Raw genomic sequence first — 21749 nt, forward strand, 5'->3', positions numbered from 1 at the left:
CATTTATAGCCGAAATAGAAGAAAGTGAAAGAGTTAAGATCTGACCTAGTTCTTTGTGATCCTATCAACTATACCACAATACATTAATTCCCCTTCCTTCCACTCATCTTCCACACCAACAACCTAACTCCATTAGAATGCAAGCTCCTTCAGGAAAAGCTTGTTTTGTTGTTGTTTTGCCTTTATATCCTTCTACTCAAAGGATACCTATTTAAATTTACTGAATAAAATAGGTGATTGCAAATGAGTTTATTACAAAGTTATACAAGAGAACATAAAATGATAGTTTTGAAGTCCTTTTAAATTCTTAAATAATTAAGATAAATGTGGGTTATTAATACACTTATAAAATTACAATAAGAATAAATGGATGAAACATTTGTTAAGTGATTACTATGCTAAGTGCTGAGGATTATTTACAAGAATACAAACTGGTACACAGAGATAATTGAGTTACATATTTAAGTCCAAAACACAAACATTACAAAATATGAGAAACCTAGTGGTCCAAAAACCAAATAATTTGTCCCAAAGCAAAGTTGGGTCAAGAACCTCATTTAATTCATTCAATAAATACATTTTATTTCAACACCTACTTCCAAAATAATGTTCTAGAAAGCAGGATGCAATCAAAAGCTCATTATTTAGAGCTAAAAGAGAACTGGAAAGATATTTAGTTCAATCTTATTTTATTGAGGTCACAGAAGGGAAATGACTTGTTTAGGGCACTAAATTGCAGACTTCAGATTAAATTCAGGCCGTCTCACTCCAAATCCATCAGTCTTTTAATTCCCTCTTCATGTACAGAAGCACTGTAGTATTGTGGAAAGAACAAAGAATTCAAAGTCAGAAGCTAGATCTGAATTCCAACTCTACAACTCATCAGTTCTGTTACTTTGAATGCAAAAAGGAAATGAGAGTGCTTACGCTAACTACTTTATGGAGTTTTATGGGGGCAATGCTTAGTAAACTTAAACACACTCTTCCAGCATGAACTAGTATTTTTAAATGAATTATGATCCTAAATGTCTAACAGGCATGAGCAAGGGCCACAAGGGGGCAGCGTTTCATCATCCTGTTTTCTTGCAATTTTAAGACATCTTTGGAAAAAGAACCAGTTCAGAAGGCCAGGGAGATAACAGCATGATATAAATCTACTTAACCTGCATCCAATCTTCCTTTAATTCTAGGAAGCTGGAAGCACTGGGAATAAAAATCTGAAAAAGCACAGCCCAGGGAGGTTCTCTCTAGATTGCATCTCTGCCCTGGGTCATCCTTAACCAGATGTTACCTACCCTACCAGGGGAGGTCCAGCAAGGAAGGTAGCTGGGATCCAGACCTTGAAGGCGATCCATGGAAAGCCGGGAGCGAAGGTGAAAGGGATGTCAAAGATTGACAATCTGCTAGACAATAGCCCAGCTTCTGCTTGGAGCTTTCCAGCGAGAGAGTGTTCAGTTAAAAGTAGGTCAGTCCATTTTGGGCCAACTCTAATGGTTTAGAAATTTTCCTGATGTCAGGCTAGGTCTGTCTTTGTGCAACTTTACCTGTCCCTGCTTATATATGCTTTCAGTTCTTTCCTTTGTGGGCTAAGCTAGCGCGTCTTAAATCTCCTGAGATTGAAGGAGTTCTGACGAAGAGCTTCTTAGACTGGGGAGGGACACCCCTCATTCCAAATTGGTGCCATCTACACCTGCCCGTCAGGTCTGAACTTGTGCTCCCTTTTCATATCTGCTTCATGAAATTTCCACATTCCTGCAAAGTACAGCCTCACATATAAGACCTCCTCTTCCTTCAGTTTCTTTCTCCACTTTTTCTTTCTCCTGACTCTTTCTCCTCCTCCTCTTCTTGATCCCTTGCTCACTTCTCTCTCTTTGTCTCTCTATCTCCCTCCCTTTGTATCTCTCTTTTTTCTCTCTCAATCTCTTTTTCTCTCTCTTTCTGTCTCTCATCCACAGACTTATTTTGCATTACTTTGTTTGCGTACTGTTGTTTCCCTCTAGTAGATTGTAAGCTTCTGGAGAGAAGGTTCTGCTTATTGTCTTTGTGTCTCAACTACCTAGAAGAGTTTCCTGAATTTTAATAAAAGCTTTAATAAATGAAATCCTTTTAAAAATGTCCGTTGGATTGAATTGCATTCATTATTGATTTTTAAATGGCATCTTCCAGGACAATGTATCCCCTTTCTTTGGGGTTTATTAAACATAATTTTTTTTTTCTGGCTGCTTTGCTTGATTTAAGTTTAGAAAAATGGTAATTTCCTAGTGAGAATAATCTAGCTAGTCCTTTACTGGAAAGAAAACTAGCTAGTGCCCACCATAGATAGAGCACTAGGCCTGGAGTGAAGAAGACCTGAATTCAAATCCAGCTTTAATCACTTACTAGCTGTATTGTCCCAAGCAAGTCACTTAATTTCTATCACTCTCATTTTCCTCAACTGTTAACATGGGAATAATAATAGTATATACTTCCCAGAAGTATTGTGAAGATAAAATGAGATTTTATATATATATACATATCTGTATATATATATTTATAAAATGAGATTATATATGTATATATAATACATACATATATATAAAGTGTTTTGCAAATATTAAAATGCTACATAAATGCTGAATGCTGAGCTAAATGTAAGCTCAGTGTAATGGAAAGAACATTTAATTAGGAGTCTGGAAATGTATGTTCTAATTGTGACTTCACTACTTGCTAGGTGAGTTACTTATGGTAAGACTTTATATCTGGGCCTCAGTTTCCTCCTTATATAACCCAAATGCAACATGCACTAGATGATTTACATAGTCTTTTCCCATTCTAACTCCTACGATCCTATGCAATTACAATTCATCAGTTGTTCACCAGCCTGGAGCCGCCCGTATATATCAAGCCCAATTGGAAAACCTGCTTTCTATAGTTTGGGTGTGGTGGCTTCCCTAACTCATTTCTTTCCATACAAGTTTGCTCCTTCAAATTTTCATCTCTCCCTCCCTTTCTTGGCCCAGAAATGTAGCTGAGGTCAGGGAAGCTGGGATATTGTCCAGTCAATAACATATTGAAAGCAAACAAAGGCGTTTCAGTGGTACAGGATCAGGAATAGCTTTGATTTTTCATAAATTCTAGTTTTCTTTCATAGACAAGATATAAGTTGTCCATCTCCTTGTTCAGGGCTTGGAAATAGGGGCCTTTCAGAGTAGATTTGTCATGATTCCAGAGCCAGAGAGAAGATTCATGAGATATTTGTTTCATTTTGAAATCTGGGTCTGGTTCTTCAAAACAATTCCAAATTCTTTTGTGAAGAGGTAACCTTGGAACATTGGTTACCAGCTAATGCTTTCTTCTCTCTTTCTTAGAGACTATATACTGAGGAGTGGGGCTGAGGGTACAGATGGGGATGGGCAGGGGAGGAGCAAAGGAAAACCATAAGTAGCTGAGTACAAAGGAGGAGAGTAGCTATGTGGTCTAGTGGGAAAAGCCCTGAGCCAAAAGACCCTGGTTCAAATATGACTTTGGTCAAACAACTTTATCCCTCTTAGTCTCAGTGTCCTCATTTGTTAAAAGAGGAATTTGGCCTACAGGATTTCTTTTTATTTATTTAATTTATTTATCTTTTTAAATTTTGAGTTCCAAATTCTCTCCCTCACCTACTGAGAAGGCAAACAAAATTATGGCAATTGGACATGTGAAATCACGCAAAACATATTTCCATATTGCCAAAAAATAAAACAAAAAAGAAGAAAATTATACTTTACACTTAGTTCATAAGCTTTCTCTTTGGAGGAGGAGATCATTTTTTTCATCATGAGTTCTTTATAATTGCCTTAGATCATTGTATTGCTCAGAGAAGCCCAGTCTTTCACAGCTAATTATCATAATTACAATTCTGTTACTGAGCACAATGTTCTCCTGGTTCTTCTCATCAGTTTATATGTTTTTCTGAAACCACAGCTTTTGTCATTTCTTGTAGCATAATAATACCTATTATGATTGTATGTACAACCCCATTCTCCAAATGATGAATGTCACCTCAAGTTTCAATTCTTTGACATCACAAGGAGTTTCCATAAATATTTTTATCCTTTCCCTTTTTCCTTGAGCTCTTTGGAATACAGATCTAGTAAGTAGTATTTCTGGGTCAAAGAGTATGTGTGGATTTATTGTGGTAAGGTGGCAAGCAATTCTTGAACTTCACTCACATTGTAATTGGTTCAAAGAGGGAAGAATATATATGTAATAAAATATACTATGATGTATATGATAAATGTTATATAATTATGCATTATTATTTGATATATTTATAGTCCTCAGCTTCAGACATGTTATAGTGCTATTTTTAGAGCTACTTCTGGGATTTGCAAGTTTTTGATGATTCTAAAGACTTCTGCTCTTCTATATCTGCAAAGTGCTCTTCTTGGCCCTGGAATTATGACCAAATTCCCTACTCTCCTCAGTCATGAGCTCTGGAAGTGTTTCTTTCTGCTCTAGAACTGTGACCATGGCTCCTGCTCCCTTGTGACTGACCACAAGTGCTCCTCTTCATGCTGAAAATGAAATCCAGTGCTGATTATGGACAATAGGGTTGCCAGCCAAAGCTACAGCCAGTGCTAGCAAAAGGTTCCCCATAATCTCTTTGTGACCATTCGTCCAAGCCCCTTACCATCTCTGAGTTTAGAGCTCATGAAGCTGCTGCTAACTCTGTCTCTAAGGCCTGTTATTGGTATTGCTTCAGTGCTTCAGTATGATTCCTACACTGGAATTTCTTTCTTTTTTCTCTTGCTAGTCTCATAAGTTATCTTAGGCTGGAAAAAAAATCTCACTTTGACCTTTTGTTGGCTCTATCACTCAAAATTTAATTTGAATAGTTATTTTGAAGTTATTTGGAGAGGAATATTGGGAGGATTCAACAAGGTTGCTACTTATACTCTGCCATCTTGATTGCTATTCCTAGAGTTTATCTAAGAGCTCTTCTAGCTCTAGATCCTGTGGCTCCGTATATACAAATTACTTGGGACAAGAAATATTTTTTATGAGGTTTCTTTAATTTTATGACAGCAATGGTTAAATGTGAATGCTTACACTAATATTCAACTGACTCTGAAAATTAATCTTGCTCTAATAAAACCAGATTGAGTTGGTTTGTTTACTTTATTTTCTATTAGCTGGATTTGGTACCAATAGACACAGGCTCCATTTCATTTTTTCATGTATTTTAAATTTTTTTCAAAAATGAATATGTAGAAAATTTGTAGCTTTTAAAAAGTCCTATACAAGTATTGTTTGAGATTTTGCAGTAGCTGTTGGTGTAGTGAAGCCAAATGTTTCAAGGCTCTTTTAAAATCATAATGAAATAGTATCACTTATGCTAAAGGCACAGAAGAGAGCATGGTTGAAAATGAAGATCAATGCCAAGAGCTGACAAGCTATTGCGGTATAATAGCCTAATTCATCCTCAGAAAATAAGCAGAGACCTTCAGCTGAGCCTGACATCTGGAAGGGTAGTTTTTGCTTGCTTAGTTTACAGTAGGAAGAATAGTGAGAATACCAATTATAGAATCACTAGTTGCTGACTACTGCTATGAAGAAAAAAAAAAAAAGTTGAGAACAGCTATGATCAGTGGTCCCCTTGATGAGGGAGTATCCACTATGACCCATGGTAACCCATTCCCCTCTAAGGCTAAATCTGTCTCTGTGCAACCCATTTTTCTGGGTGCTACCCTCTATTGCCAAGCAGAATATAGTGAATCTCTCTCTTTGATACTTGAAAAAGGTAGCTTGTTCTAAGTCTTCTATTTTTTTTCAGGTTACCCCTGAAATAGGTTTAATTGTTCTGAAGCCTCTTGAACTAGGGATAAGCCAAAACAGAAATCTTTCAGTTGATTCAAGATTGGTGGAAGACATTCACAGACTATAGAATACTGTGGCAATGAAAACTAGACCAAGGTGATAATGAAGATTATTTTGTCAGTTGTATGGAGGATGAGTGACTGGAAGCAAGGAAGCCAAATAGGAATCTATCACAATTGTCCAAGTAAAGATAAAAAGGACTTGCATTGCCCAGAAGTTTATAGTATGAGCAAAGAGAAAGGGATAGATATCATGGAGGTTGTGAAGAGGTAATTGATAGACTGATTAGAAATAGGAATGGAGGCTGAGGTGGTGACTGTGAGAAAAGGAAAGAGTCAAAGGTGATTCTGAGATTTTGAACCTGAGTGTCTGAAGATGGCAGGACCCTCAATAGGAATGGAGAATTAAGAAAAGGAATTCCTTTCAAGAGAAAAATAATGAGTTCTGTTCAGGACATGTTGAATTTTAGATGCCTGTGGGAGATCCAAATGTAGATATTATATTTATTATATTTATTTTTACTATATATTGTACTTGCCCATACAGGTACATGTATTTCTCCTGATAGGATATAAGCTTCTTGAAGACTATTTAATTTTTCCCCTTTATATCACTAGTACCTAGCAGTCTGTACTGCAACTCGAGAGGCAGTTATTAAATTTTCATTGTGAGCATTTATACTTCAGAAAAGGGTTTGAATTGTCATTTTCTTGATTGTCTAACCTTAAGAAAATGGAAGAGAAAGTATTAATAATGAAGATTAAGCTTAAAAGTGTGTTTTTTGTGTGGACATCAAGCCCCTTCCCCCCCCAAAAATATCTGGTGATTAAAAATTTACCAGAAAACTCTTTTCCATTCCATTACAGACACTTATTAAGCTTTGTTTGTTTGGTTGCAGGATGGAGTGTAAGAGAAAGATTAGGTTAGGTATCTAGATTTAATAGTCAAATGCATAGTTATGATAATTGACCACTGGGAAGCTGAGTAGATCACTGCAATAGACTCTAGATAAATAAGAGTACAGGGGCTAGGACAGAGACTTGATTCACAAAATGCATAGAAGATGATGCCCTGATAATGATTCTGCAAAAGAATGTTCAGACAGATAAGAGATAAACCAGGAACTAGCAATGTTAGGTCACAAACACTAATAGTCTTATGGCATCTATGTGGTACAGTGGATAGAGTGTTGGGCCTAGCATCAGGAAGACTCATCTTCTTAAGTTCAAATCTGGCCTCAGACACTTCCTAGCTGTGTGACCCTGGGCAACTCACTTAATCCTGTGTTACCTCACCAGTAAAATGAGCTGGGGAAAGAAATGGCAAATCTCTCCAGTGTTCATGGAGTCACAAAGAGGCACATCCTAATGAAAACAATCGGACAACAAAGCAGTAGTGTTATAAAAGATCAGGAGGGTGAAGAGAAGGTGGAGGGGAGAGGGGTGGTTGGCCGTGTGAAACATTGAAGATATGATTGAGAATAAGCTATTGGATTTAACCCTTAGAAGAAAGTTGGTACAAGTGAGTGAGGTGAAATGGCAAAGATGTTTCTTAATCAGACTAGAACAAAGGAAGAGAGAATGAGAGGGAGGGAGGGATGAGGGATTTTAAATTGGAGAATTAGGGAAAGGCCAGGACCTGACAGATAACCTTTATTGTTTACATCATATAGGAAGTTGAGCTCTTGGCTAAGAGGAATGGATGATGTAGCTGGTTTGTTGAGATAAGTTTTGGAATAAGTAATGTGGGAAATGTGATAGGTCAGAAAAGGATTGTAATGTGGCAATTAAGAATAGGATAATTTTGTTACTTTTTGATGGTGAAGGTAACTCAATTGGTAAGGCTCCGGTCTATCAAAGGGGAAAGAAAATTTAAGGTGAATGACAGTGATCTATTATTATAGATAAATATTTTGGAGGAAGGAAAATGAGGCCATATAAAAAGAGCATAGATTAATGTTGTGCCACAGTTCCCCTTTAATGTCCTGTCCCAGTTTCCTTAATTGTCCTACCTCAGTTTCTCTGCCCCAAGACCTCAGGCTATAATCATTCCCTCTTAATGCTTGGTGGGATAAAGGTCTTTAACCATTTTAGACATCATTAGAATATCCAGATCCTCTCTGGTACCTCCCTCCATTATGTCATCCTAGGTGCCTCCCCCTCTTAGGTCATCCCCATCCAGGTGCCTCCTTCCATTAGGTCATCCCCGTACCTCCCCCATTATGTCATTGTTCTTGTTACCCTACAAAAGAATCTTGTATCTGACATTAGCTGCTGGATTTTTGGAGATGATAGTCTTATTCGGCCCTGGGACCAAACCATGGGTCCATTTGATCCCAGTAAATCTCTCCCCTTCAAATAAAATATTAATAACTCTCTAATCTCTATCTTGCCTCAGTTTCTCCAGCATCACATTAGGAGTATGAAGTCATAGGGAGAATGAAGAATATGTTTATGAAGAATGAAGAGGAAAGGATACAAAGATAAAGTATGGTGGTCCAACAAAGTGATTTCAGAATTCTGGATTGTAAAGAGGTGATCAAAATTATGACTATTTTTTCATTTGGGTAAGAAGGAATCAAGTTGCAGATCTGAGACTGAAGTAGTTTAAGAGTTCTAAGACAAAGCAAAACTTGTTAATGATAAAATTGATAATGATAGAACAAAAAAACAAAACAAAAAAACTTCTAAAAGGAACAATGGAAAAGGAGTACAGAGCAGTCATGTCCCTGAAATAGATCAAAGTTGATATGAAAAGAGCTGAGGTCTTAGGAAATTTTAGCAGGAAATGATGAAATTGAGACTCAAGACTCAGAGACATTAAATGGTGGATTAGTTTTTGGTCATACAACTCAACTTATAAGTACAGGAGCCTGGAGAAAACTCCCTGGTCTCCTGACTCCAATTCCATTTCACTTTCTAGCACACAATATTGCCTTTTGAAATAATGATGGACAGACCATGTTTTTTTCTTGTATTTTCAATAAGAAGGAAGCTCCCAGTTGACCTCAGTGAGGGTAGTCATTGGACCTAGAGAATCTGTATACTAGGATGTAGAAAGAATGGGTAGATGTGATTGCTGAGCCACTGACAGGGATATTTGGGAAACTGTAGGGGACTGGAAAGGTGCCACAGAATGGGAGAAGAGTGAATGTTTTCAAAAACAGAGAAAAGGGTGGATTCTGCAGATTATAAGCCAAAGAGATTGACTTCAGCTTCTGGCAAAAATGATACAATTTATTATTAAATGGATGGCTTATGAGGGTTTGACTTTGGGATGTGTTGTGCAGCATTTTTATCAATGATTTGGAAGAAAGCAAAAGTGGTATTCTTGTCAATTTGTATATGACAGTGAACTGGGAGAAGGTAGTTCAGATGATGGGGGAAAGCATCAGAACCCAAAAAGACCCTGACAAGCAAGAATGATAGGCCTGATCAAAGAGAGTGAAATTTGATTGGGACAAATATAAACCTTTACCCTCGGAGTAAAAAGTAACACTTTCACAAGTATACGACTGGGGAATTCTGTTTAGACAGAATCCTTAGAACTATGCACAATGTTCTGTGCACAGTAGGCAACTGACAATTTTCTTGAATTGAAAAGTGTTATTTAGACTAAAACCAAATCAATAAAGAACAGACATTTCTATTGTCTTTGATTTTAGATCCTGTTTAATATCTAGGAGCAATTCTGTGAAAAAAACCTGAGAATTTTAGTGGACTCCAAACTTAATAGAAATTAATGGTGTATATACAATATAGCCAGAAAGCTCAATAGTCTTAAGGCTGCATCGAGAAGCATGATATTCAGATTGAGGGAAGTGATCAGTCCACTGTATCCTTTCCTGCTTAGATCACATGTGGAGTATCTTGTTCAGTTCTAAATGAGATTTAAGAAGGCCAGATCTCCTTAGGATATTAATAAAGAAACTGGAGACCATGCCATAGAAAGACGCAGAAAGGATTGGGAATGAAAAAGAGATTTAGCAGGGACAGTAGCTATTTTAAGATATTTTATAGAATCTTAGATCCTCAGATTTGGAAAGGAATGAATAAGTTATTTGAATTAATTTCATTTTTTTACAGATCAGGAAACTGGGACTCAGAGAAAGGAAGCCACATGGTTAAAATCATTCATAACAGCTAATATCTGTTAATAAACATTTTAAAGTACCTATGTGTTAAGGACTCTGTTTAGTTCTGGGAATACAAAGAAAGGCAAAAGACAATTCCCACCCTCAAGGAACTCTGACTAATGGCAGTGATAACATGCAAACAATTATATATGAATCAGATTATAAATAGTATAAATTGGAGAGGGAAGGCACTAGCATTAAGGGGGATTGAGAAAGTTTCCTAGCAAGGTTAGAATTTTAGTTGGGATGTGAACTAAGACAGTGACAACTTACATTCACATTCAGGTTTTCTGTTTACTAATTAAATATGCATTCCACAGAGAATGAAGCCATTTTTCTATATAAAACAGATAGCAATAGCACAGCTCTTTCACTAGTCTAACTTTTGGACAGCAGGGAATGAGAGAAATGAGACTTACAGGAATAAGATGATGATTACTATTAAGAGCCTCCTAGATATTAAACAGGATCTAAAATCAAAGAAAATAGAAATGTCTGTTCTTTATTGATTTGGTTTTAGTTTAAGTAAAACTTTTCAATGCAAGAAATTTGTCAGTTGCCTGCTGTGCACAGAACATCGTGCATAGTTGTAAGGATCAATCACAGAATAAAGCATTTATTGAGCACTTTTTATATGCTAGGATTGTGCAAACTACTGGGAATACAAAGACAAAAATGAAATGGAGCTTACTCTTAAGAAGCTCACATTCTACCTGAAGTGGGTATAAATGAGTATATACAAAAATATACACAGAATAAATTCAATTTAATTCATAGTTAAGTAGTACAATGAATAGAGCTCCAGGCCTTGAGTCTGATTTCAGACACTTACTAGTCGTGAGACTCTGTTACATGCTACCATGTTTACCTCAGTTTCCTTATGTGTAAAATAAGCCGGAGCAGAAAATGGCAAACTACTTCAGTATCTTTGCCCAGAAAATCCCAAATGGGGTTGTGAAGAAGAACAATAATTTTCAAGGAGATATTCACAACTGAGGATCAGAAAAGAGCTAATATATGAGGTGATATTTAAGTTGTGCTTTGAAGGAAGTCAAAGATTCTGAGAAATGAAGGTCAGAAAGAAGTCATCCAGACATGAGGATAGGAGTAAATAGTGAACTTGGGTTCAGGAAGAGTTGAGTTCAAATCCAGCCTACGACACTTACTGAGGTGAACCATCTTCCCTTGTCAGGAAGACAGGGGAATTGGTCATCTGGCAAGGATTAGATGTAACCAATTCTCAGATTATCCTGTCAGTATGGAGTGATCGTGAGGATGGAACTCTTTGTCTATCGTCTACCCCTCAAACCTCTGTGCATCTTTAAATAGCCTTTGAGATACTGATTATCGTACCTGGTCTGCCAGCTGCATTCCACCTGGCTCCTTGATTCCTCCATCTCTGAGCTCCCTGGTACTTCCTTTCTTTTTGACCCTCCCTCCGAGCTTCTGACTTTACTTCTCTGCTCTCCCTGAGAAACTAGAAGGCTATATTTCTCCTATAAAAAGATCTGCTTATGATGGAGAGCTTTGCTAAGTCCTTCACAGGAACTAAGCACACTATGAGGTACTCTCTGTTAGAGTGCCTCCCTTTAATGGCACCTTTCTCCTTATTCTGCTACTCTGGTCAGTCTAAACTGCCAGTCAACGGTTTGCTCCCACCTCATGGAGAATTTCCTTTCTCCTGGTTAATTGTGAGTTCTTCTGGGAAACTTGTCTTTTTTTCTTGCTAATTATATGCTCTCCCAACTCTGTTTCATCTTTGCCACTCCTACTGTATTTTTTATTTTTCTGTAAACTTCTAAATAAACCTTCCTTTTGGCAAAGAGAACGGTCACTGTGAATTTGTCACATGTTTATTTTGAACTAAGTGTTGGTCCCCCAACCTCGTCACTTACAATGTGATTATTTAATCTCAGCCTGCTTCGGTTTCCTCAACTACAAAATGGGAAAAGTAATAGCACCCATCTCAAAGGGGTGCTGAGAATCAAGAAAGATAATATATGTAAAAAACTTAGTGCAATGCCTGGCACCTAGTAGGCCCTTGATAAATGCTTTTTTTTTTCTTCATTCCTGTGAATAGATATGGGTGGCCATGTGCTTGGATTCAAAGTTTAAAAGAATTATGACCATGGCACAGTCAAGGGAAAAGACCTAATTGCACTAGAGAAATTTAAAGAAAATGTGGTTTGAGAAAGCAAAGGTCATTCTATACTTAATGAAGACTGGGAAAGATGAGAGAAGGTGAGAGAAAAGGAAGGAAATAAACATTTGTGTTGTGTCCACAATACGCCAGATACTAGGCTAAACACTTTTTTACAAATATTATTGCATCTAATCTCACAATTCTCAAGTAGAGGCTATTATGATCTTCATGCTTGTGGCAGGCAGGTGGCGTCAGAGTGCACAGCTTGGAATCAAGAAGAGCTGAACTTCACTCAGTCTCAGGCACTGACTAGCTGCGTGACTCTGAGCAAGTCACTTAACTGACTCTGTCTTAGTTTCTTATCTGTAAAACAGGGATAAAAATAACATCCACCTCTCACGGAGCTGTTGTGGGGATGGAAGGAGATAGTAATGGTAAGGACTGGAAGGTAAGGTACACCATAATTGTGTGGCTCTGGTTACAGTTGCCAGAGCAGGAATTAGGGGAGGGATGTGTGTGTGGGTGTGAGTGTGTGTGTGAGTGTGAGGGAGTGTGTGTGTGAGAGAGTGTGTATGTGAGAGAGTTATGTGTGTGTGAGAGTGTGTATGTGTGTGTGTGTGAGAGAGTGTGTGTGTGAGTGTGTGAGAGTGTGTGTGTGAATGTGTGTGTGAGAGAGTGTGTGTGTGAGAGTGTGTGAGAGTGTGTGTGTGAGAGAGTTATGTGTGTGTGAGTGTGTGTGTGAGAGTGTATGTGAGTGTGTGTGGGAGAGAGAGTGTGAGTGTGGGAGAGAGAGTGTGAGTGTGGGTGTGTGAGTGTGTGTGAGAGAGTGTGTGTGTGAGAGTGTGTGAGAGTGTGTGTGTGAGAGTGTATGTGAGTGTGTGTGTGAGAGAGTGTGTATGTGAGAGAGTTATGTGTGTGTGAGAGTGTGTGTGTGTGTGTGAGAGAGTGTATATGTGAGAGAGTTATGTGTGTGTGAGAGTGTGTGTGTGTGTGTGAGAGAGTGTATATGTGAGAGAGTTATGTGTGTGTGAGAGTGTGTGTGTGTGTGTGAGAGAGTGTGTGTGTGAGAGAGTGTATATGTGAGAGAGTTATGTGTGTGTGAGAGTGTGTGTGTGTGTGTGTGAGAGAGTGTGTGTGTGAGAGAGTGTATATGTGAGAGAGTTATGTGTGTGTGAGAGTGTGTGTGTGTGTGTGTGAGAGAGTGTGTGTGTGAGAGAGTGTATATGTGAGAGAGTTATGTGTGTGTGAGAGTGTGTGTGTGTGTGTGTGAGAGAGTGTGTGTGTGAGAGAGTGTATATGTGAGAGAGTTATGTGTGTGTGAGAGTGTGTGTGTGTGTGTGAGAGAGTGTGTGTGTGAGTGTGTGAGAGTGTGTGTGTGAATGTGTGTGTGAGAGAGTGTGTGAGAGTGTGTGTGTGAGAGTTATGTGTGTGTGAGAGAGTGTGTGTGTGAGTGTGTGTGTGAGAGTGTGTGTGTGAATGTGTGTGTGAGAGAGTGTGTGTGTGAGAGTGTGTGAGAGTGTGTGTGTGAGAGTGTGTGTGAGAGTGTATGTGAGTGTGTGTGGGAGAGAGAGTGTGAGTGTGGGTGTGTGAGAGAGTGTGTGTGAGAGAGTGTGTGTGTGTGTGTGTGTGAGAGAGTTATGTGTGTGTGTGAGAGAGTGTGTGTGTGAGAGAGTTATGTGTGTGTGAGAGTGTGTGTGTGTGTGTGAGAGTTATGTGTGTGTGAGTGTGTGTGTGAGTCTGTGTGTGTGTATGAGAGAGTGTGTGAGTTATGTGTGTGAGTGTGTGTGTGAGAGAGAGTATGTGTGAGAGAGTTATGTGTGTGTGAGTGTGTGTGTGAGAGTGTGTGTGTGAGAGTGTCTGGGAGTGAGTGTCTGGGAGTGTGTGTGAGTGTATGTGAGTGTGTAAGAGTGTGTGTATGTGTGTGAGAGTGTCTGAAAGTGTGTGTGAGTGTATGTGAGAGAGTGTGTGTGTGTTTGTAAGTGTGTGTGAGAGTGTGTGTGAGTGTGTTTGTAAGTGTGTGTGAGAGTGTGTGTGAGTGTGTGTGAGAGTGTGTGTGTGAGTGTCTGGGAGTGTGTGTGAGTATATGTGAGTGTGTGAGAGTGTGTGTGAGTATGTGTGTGAGAGTGTGTGTGTGAGTTATGTATGTGTGAGTGCGTGTGTGAGTGTGTGAGTTTGTGAATGTGTGTGTTTGAGAGAGTGCGTATATGTGTTTGAGTGTGAGAGTGTGTGTGTGAGTTGTGAGTGAGAATGTGTGTATGTGTGAGTGTGTGTTAATGTGTATACATGTATGTATGTGCATGTGTAAGAGTGTGTATGTATATGTGTATGAATGTGTATATGTGCATGTGTGTATGTATGTATATGTGTGTATGTACATATACATATGTGTGTGTGCATGAGTGTGTATGTGTGTATGTATGTGTGTAACAAAGCAGATAGCAAGGTAGCCAGATAAACATCTGACTGTGACAGAATCATGGTCTGGTGTGGGGCAGGCTAGATATAACGGAGTTTGCATTAACTCGCCAATTAAGACAATTGGGCTCCAGGGTGGAAATCCAAAACTGAAGGGATTAATTACCCTAGGTCTTGGAGACATGATTTCTGGAGGACTGGTTGGAGGAGTACTGTTCCAGGTAGAGAGGAGCAGGACAGAATGAAAGATGGACCCACAGACTGGGTGTGAAACTGGATGCCATGTGAAGATTATCAACTCATTACATTTGAGAGGTGGAAGGACTTGATGAGTGCTGACCCAGCCTCTCTTTGAAGACCTCAATGCAGGTAAAACAACCACCTTTCCAGGCAGCCTATGTAATTTTTCTACAGTTCAAATGTTTCTACCTCCCCAATTTAAAGTCTAAATTTCCCCTCCCCTCTTTTTGGGGCAAGTTTTACTCATTACTCATCATTTTGTTGTCTGGGGTCAAATCGAACAAATCTAATCCCTCTTCTATGAAATCACACTTCAGAAATAGACCAGTTGATCAGTGGAAGAGATTAGGTACAAAGGACAAAAAAGGGTACAACTATAGCAATCTAATCTTTGACAAACCCAAAGATACCAACATTAGGGATAAAAACTCATTATTTGAAAAAAAAAACTGTTGGGAAAACTGGAAATTAGTATGGCAGAAATTAGATATGGATCCACACTTAACACCATATACCAAAATAAGATCAAAATGGCTCCATGATTTAGGCATAAAGAATGAGATCATAAATAGATTAGAGGAACAGAGAATAGTCTGCCTCTCAGACCTGTGGAGGAAGAAGGAATTTATGACCAGAGGAGAACTAGAGATCATTATTGATCACAAAATAGAAGATTTTGATTATATCAAACTAAAAAGTTTCTGTACAAACAATACTAATGCAAACAAGATTAGAAGGGAAGTAACAAATTGGGAAAATATTTTTACAGTTAAAGGTTCTGATAAAGGTCTCATTTCCAGAATATATAGAGAATTGATCCTAATTTATAAGAAATCAAACCATTCTCCAATTGATAAATGGTCAAAGGATATGAACAGACAATTCTCAGATGATGAAATTGAAACTATATCCACTCATATGAAAGAGTTCCAAATCACTACTGATCAGAGAAATGCAAATTAACACAATTCTGGGATACCACTATACACCTGTCAGATTGGCTAAGATGACAGGAACAAATAATGATGAATGTTGGAGGGGATGTGGGAAAACTGGGACACTGATGCATTGTTGGTGGAGTTGTGAAAGAATCCAGCCATTCTGGAGAGCAATTTGGAACTATGCCCAAAAAGTTATCAAACTGTGCATACCCTTTGATTCAGCAATGCTACTACTGGGCTTATATCCCCAAGAAATACTAAAGAGGGGAAAGGGACCTGTATGTGCCAAAATGTTTGTAACAGTTCTTTTCATAGTGGCTAGAAACTGGAAGTTGAATGGATGTCCATCAATTGGAGAATGGTTGGGTAAATTGTGGTATATGAAGGTTATGGAATATTATTGCTCGGTAAGAAATGACCAGCAGGAGGAATACAGAGAGGTTTGGAGAGACTTGCATGAACTGTTGCTGAGTGAAATGAGCAGAACCAGAAGATCACTGTACACTTCAACAACAATACTGTATGAGGATGTATTCTGATGGAAGTGGAAATCTTCAACATAAAGAAGAGCCAACTCACTTCCAGCTGATCAAAGATGGACAGAAACAACTACCCCCAGAGAAGGAACACTGGGAATTGAATATAAAATATTAGCACTACTGTCTATCTACCCAGGTTACTTATACCTTCGGAATCCAATACTTAACTTGCAAAAGGAAATTGGATTTACACACATATATTGTATCTAGGTTATACTGTAACACATGTAAAATGTATGGGATTGCCTGTCATCTAGGAGAGGGAGTAGAGGGAGGGAGGGGAAAATCTGGAAAAATGAATACAAGAGATAATGTTATAAAAAAATTACTCATGCATATATACTGTCAAAAATATAATTATAAAATTAATAAAAAGAAAAAGAAAAAGAAATCACTCTTCAGACATTTGAAGGAAACTGTCCTGTCTTCTATTCTATCCCCACTTCCTTCAACTGATCCTCATATAATATCAGCTCACACTCCTTGACCCTGGACAATATTCACTTTTTTCAATGCCTTCTTAAACTATGGCACCCATAGCTGAAAACAATACTTTAAATGAGTTCTGATGAAGACAAAGGACAATGGGACCCATTTCTTTTACTGGAATAAGATGTTGAGTCCATGGTGGAAAAAGATGGATTATATTTGTTTTGTTTGATGGTAGTGGCTTCCCCTTTATTGGAAGTCTTTAAGTAAAAACTGGAAGTGAAAATGTTTGAGTCTCTGATACTTAGTAACTGTGCGATCATCAGCAAGTCACTTACTCTCTGTATACCACTTACCCACTTACATACAGCATCTGTACAGTGAAAACAGAATGCTTAAATCCAGTTTCCATAGTTCTCTCTCTGGATGCAGATGGAATTTTCCATCCCATGTCTATTGGAATTTTCTTGATTCACCACATTGTTGAGAAGGGCCAAGTCAATCACAGTTGATCATCCTATGCAAATATTATTTTTTAGTGTACATCCTTGTTCATAGAAGGTTGTACCAGGATGCCCTGAGGTTCTGTGAAAGTGAGGTGGTCTGCCTCCAGATCTAACAAATTCTTCTCTACTGGAGGCTGGATGGCTCCTAATTAATGATATTATAGAAAGGAATCCTTAAAGGATGGATTGAGTTGGATGCTGCTCTGTGAGATCTACCCATGTTGTGACTCTATGTTGTTGTCACTTATTCAGTCCCATCTGACTTTTCTTGACCCATGGACCATAGAACACCAAGCCCTTTTACTCTCCATCATCTCTTGAAGTCTGTCCAGGCTAATGTTCTTTGTTTCTACTACCTCCATCTATTCCATCTCATCCTCTGCTGTCTCCTTTTCCTTTTGTCTTTAATCTTTCCCAATGTTAGAGTCTTTTCTAATAAGTCTTATCTTCTCATTATGTGATTAAAATATCACCTTCACTATTTGTCCTCCCACTGAATGGTCTGGATTAACTGCAATTAATAGCTAATAGCTGTGATTCTATATGTGATTCAAAGACTAAAAATCATTCTAATCTTTCATCTAATTTGCTCATCCTTTGTGATTCTTCACTGAAACCTAGAAAGATATCTGGGGGTTTGGGGGGTAGGATTCTTTGTTAAGGACCATGCCTTAAAGCTAAATCATTCTAGCTCTCATTGATTGGCCAACAGTGGGTCCTAGCCCAAGACTCACTTGGTCATTGCTTGGGTCCTATTGGTACAGGTTGAGTATAGATAGCATTTGTTTCTGTTTTTGACCAGAATCCCTGAAGGTGTTTCTCTCTCAGAATGAATTATTTGCTCTGTTTTGTTTTGTTTGTTTGACTAGGTTTTCTTTGCCTCCTTTCTTACCTAGCCTTAATCACTGAATGAGTGGCCTCAGTCAAACTAAGACTTCCTTTAAAAAGGCTTAGGTTTCCCACTGCACTCAGAATCATCTCTAGTCATCCTGATCTATATCTTGCCACTGGATTCAGATGGTTCTGGGGAAGAAAGTGAAGCTGATAACTTAGCCCTCCCTTGCATAAATTCAACTCACCTGCAAGTTGGGACCACCTTCCCAAAGTTATGGTCCTCTTCAAGAACAAAAGACAAACAACAACATCAAACAAGCTATCTTTAGGATAAAGTGGATATAATCAACAGAGGGAAGGCTCTAGCATTAAAAATATTAAGATAGTCTATAGATGGTATTTGAAGGAAGGTAGAGGATCCAGCAAGAGGAGATGAAGAGGGAGAGCATTCTGGCCACGGTAGGGGATGCTTGGTGAAAATGCCAGGAATTGGTGGATGGAATGGCTTGTATGAGGAACAGCAAACAGACCAATGTTTATGGAAGGACTACATTGTGAGGTGTGTGTGTGTGTGTGTCTGTAGAATGTAAGATGATTGGAAAGGTGGGGAAAGGACCAGTCTCTGAAAAGGAGGAGGATTTCATCTTTGGTCCTAGAGGTGATAGGGAACCAGTAAATTGGTGTGTAACAGGGTCTGACTTGTGCTTTAGGAAACTGTCTTTGACAAACTGAATGTACGATAGAGAAGGGAGAACCTGTCAGCAGGCTATCATAGTAGCTTCTTATCTCTGTCCTTCCCAAACTTCATCATAAGGGATCAATCCAATGGAGTCAAGATCTTCTTCCTTTTCTTAACATCATAAAAGGATGATGGAGCTCTCTGGCTATCCACTTCTCATCTCTATCCTGCTATGTATCCAGTTCATTTTTTCCCCCAGCCATTTAAACAGAAATATTTTTAAAAAGGTGTTACATCACAGGAAAGTAGCAATTCTGAATTTGAAGTTGAATGGGTTAATTGAAAAAGTTTCCTTCATTCTTTTTGCTTTTTCTATTAGAATGATTTTCCTTTAAACCTCCTGTACCTGCTCCTCAGAAACCTCCTTGTGAAACATATCAACAGCAACAATGTGACTAATATTATAGTCAGTGTTCCACCTCTGTAGTCCCCAATCTCTCAGTGATGCAGTGGATGAATGCTTCATCATCTGAGTTCTGGAACCAATATTGATTCATTGATTTTAATCTGAGAATTAAGTTAATTTTTATTGTTGTTGTTCATTACTCTTGATTTTTGTTGTTGACTTTTCATGATCTCATTTGGAGTTTTTTTTGGCAAAGATACTGGAATGGCTTGCCATTTCCTTCTCTAGTTCATTTTATAGTTGAGGAAACTGAGGCAAACAGGATTAAGTGGCCTACCCAAAGTCACATAGCTAGTCTGAGGCCATATTTGAGCTCCTATCTTTTTGACTCCAGGCCCAGAATTTTATCCACTATCCTACCAAATTTGCTCAGTAGATTTGAACTTAGGTCTTACTGACTGCAGGCCTAGCATTCTGTCCACTACACCAATTTACATGCTCCGATTTGATTATTTAATGAAGTATAATTTACTATTGTTTTTATTTACATTATTATTATGTATGTTGTTCTGATTATGCTTTTTCCTCTCTGTATAATCTTCCCCTTTTCTTTTAATTCTTCTTATTTGATGTATCTTAGCTTCATTTTTGTCCAGACTTTTTGGTCTTTCCTGTAGAACTGGAACCCCGTTCTCATTAAGCTGTTTTATTTCACTTCACACCTTGTCATATACTTTGCTTTCTTTCCAAAGTGGGTTGTTAGTTCTTTCCCAGTCTTATAAAGACTTATTAGGCTTCCATGTAGTTATGAAGACGTCTTCATTTTTATTGCCTTTTTTTTAAACTATTGGAATTTTTTTCCTCCAAAGTCTACCTCAGTCTGTGTCCTCTTTTAGAAAGTCCTAACAGAGTTTCCCAGCTGAAAGTGGTTATCTTGCTCCTTATATTTTACAGCTTCTTTTATTTTAAATTTCTTTCTGTTCTTTTCACATTCTCCTTAATATTATATTTATTTGTGTGATTTCCTTGTCTCTCTTTAAGACTATGAACTCTTTAAGGACAAAGATTATGTCTAAATTAACTTACATTTCTATTGCTATTTCAGGTTTACAAACCATCTTCTCCATGACAATCCTCTGAATTATGTGTTACAAATATTTTTTCATATTAATAAGATCTAACATTTGCATAGTATATAATTTGCAACTATTATCTTATTTTAACCTCACAGAAACCCTGTGAGGGAGATGCTATTACTACCCACATTTTATAGATGAGAAAAGAGAGGCAGATAGAGGTAATATGGCTTGCTCAGGGTTATACTCATAGTAAACGGCTGAAGCAGAATTTGAACTTGCCTCAGATGAGTTTTTGAAGTTCAGAGAAATTAAACAACAATAACAACAACAACAACGCTTTTTTCAAGTTCATATAGCTAAGGGGTCAAGCCAGTACTTTGTCATATATCAGATAATTTAAAGCACAGATCACTTGATCTAATGTTCTTATTTTTCAGCTAAGGAAACTGAGACCCAAAGAGAAGTAATGTGTTCAAAGTCATAGGTTGTAAATATCAAAGCCAAGATTAATCCTTTTCATTGACTATCCCTTGTGATCTGAAAGTCTCTTCATTTCCACTTCTGGCTTTCCTGATTTCTTTCAAGTCTCAGGTCAAATGTTACCTATTTTGCAGGAAGCCTTTTTAGGTCCTCTCCCTTTCTTCTCCCAGTCCAGCATTTTTTCTCTGAAATTTCCTCCCATTCATGCACAAAATAACTTGTATATACATAGTTGTTCGCATTTCTCTCTTCTGCAGGAGGTCTTTTTTGGTCCTCTCCCTTTCTTTATCTACTCCAATACCTTCTCTCTGAAATTTCCTCCCATTTATGCACAATAAGTATGTAGTTATTTGCATTTATCTCCTCCATTAGACTATGAACTTTCTGAAGACAGGGACTATATTTGCCTTTCTTTGGATTCCCTCTTGTGCCTGTAACACAGTAATAAGTATCTGATGATGATGATACTAGTGTTTCCTGAGTTTAAATCCAGCTCTCTTTCCATTAGCACACAGGGTCCTATATTTATTAAACACTAAAATATTTGTTGAATTGGAGTTGAGGGAGGGATAGGGACAAGAATGTAGTTGAAATGCTTTCGATGGGGAAAGCAGAAGTTAAAAGTATGGCCATATAAGCATTTGGAACTTTAAAAAGGCTTCCCCTTATCCTTCCTTCCCTCCAGTCCTCCCCCATACTGCTGCCAGTTTGGCCAATGTAAAGTTTGGCAGAGTTTCCCCAATTCTGGAAAGACAATCTGCCCTTGCATTTCTGAGCAGTCACATTCTTCAGTCTCTTTCTTCCTTTCCATCTTCCCTTACTCCCATTCCCATTCCTTTCCTTTGGAAAAGGTCTTGCTACTAGCTTGTTTGGGTAAAGGACTGAATCTGTAAATACAGAGAAACTTTTGATGAGAGTATTTTAAAACATCATTAATGGATCACTTGCAGGACGTTTCTTGAAGCTGCTCAGTGGGAGAGGCTAGGTTCTAACATAGATAAACCCCATATGCATTTTTCTCACTTCTATTATTTCAATTGACAAGCCCTTTAATGTCCTGGTACCTTAGCTTACCCACCTAAAAC

At 38.1% G+C, this 21749-nt stretch overlaps 1 long non-coding RNA gene across 1 annotated transcript in view; it reads left to right on the forward strand.

Annotated features, from left to right (window-relative positions):
* Nucleotides 1-14706: 14706 nt before the first annotated feature.
* LOC141553259 (uncharacterized) overlaps nt 14707-21749 on the forward strand; it is a 30732-nt gene continuing 23689 nt past the window's right edge. Inside the window, exon 1 of the long non-coding RNA XR_012485354.1 lies at nt 14707-14900. This is a non-coding gene — a long non-coding RNA (uncharacterized LOC141553259). The remainder of the gene's footprint in view (nt 14901-21749) is intronic.

The sequence above is a fragment of the Sminthopsis crassicaudata genome, chromosome 2, assembly GCF_048593235.1.
Source record: "Sminthopsis crassicaudata isolate SCR6 chromosome 2, ASM4859323v1, whole genome shotgun sequence".
NCBI lineage: Eukaryota > Metazoa > Chordata > Mammalia > Dasyuromorphia > Dasyuridae > Sminthopsis > Sminthopsis crassicaudata.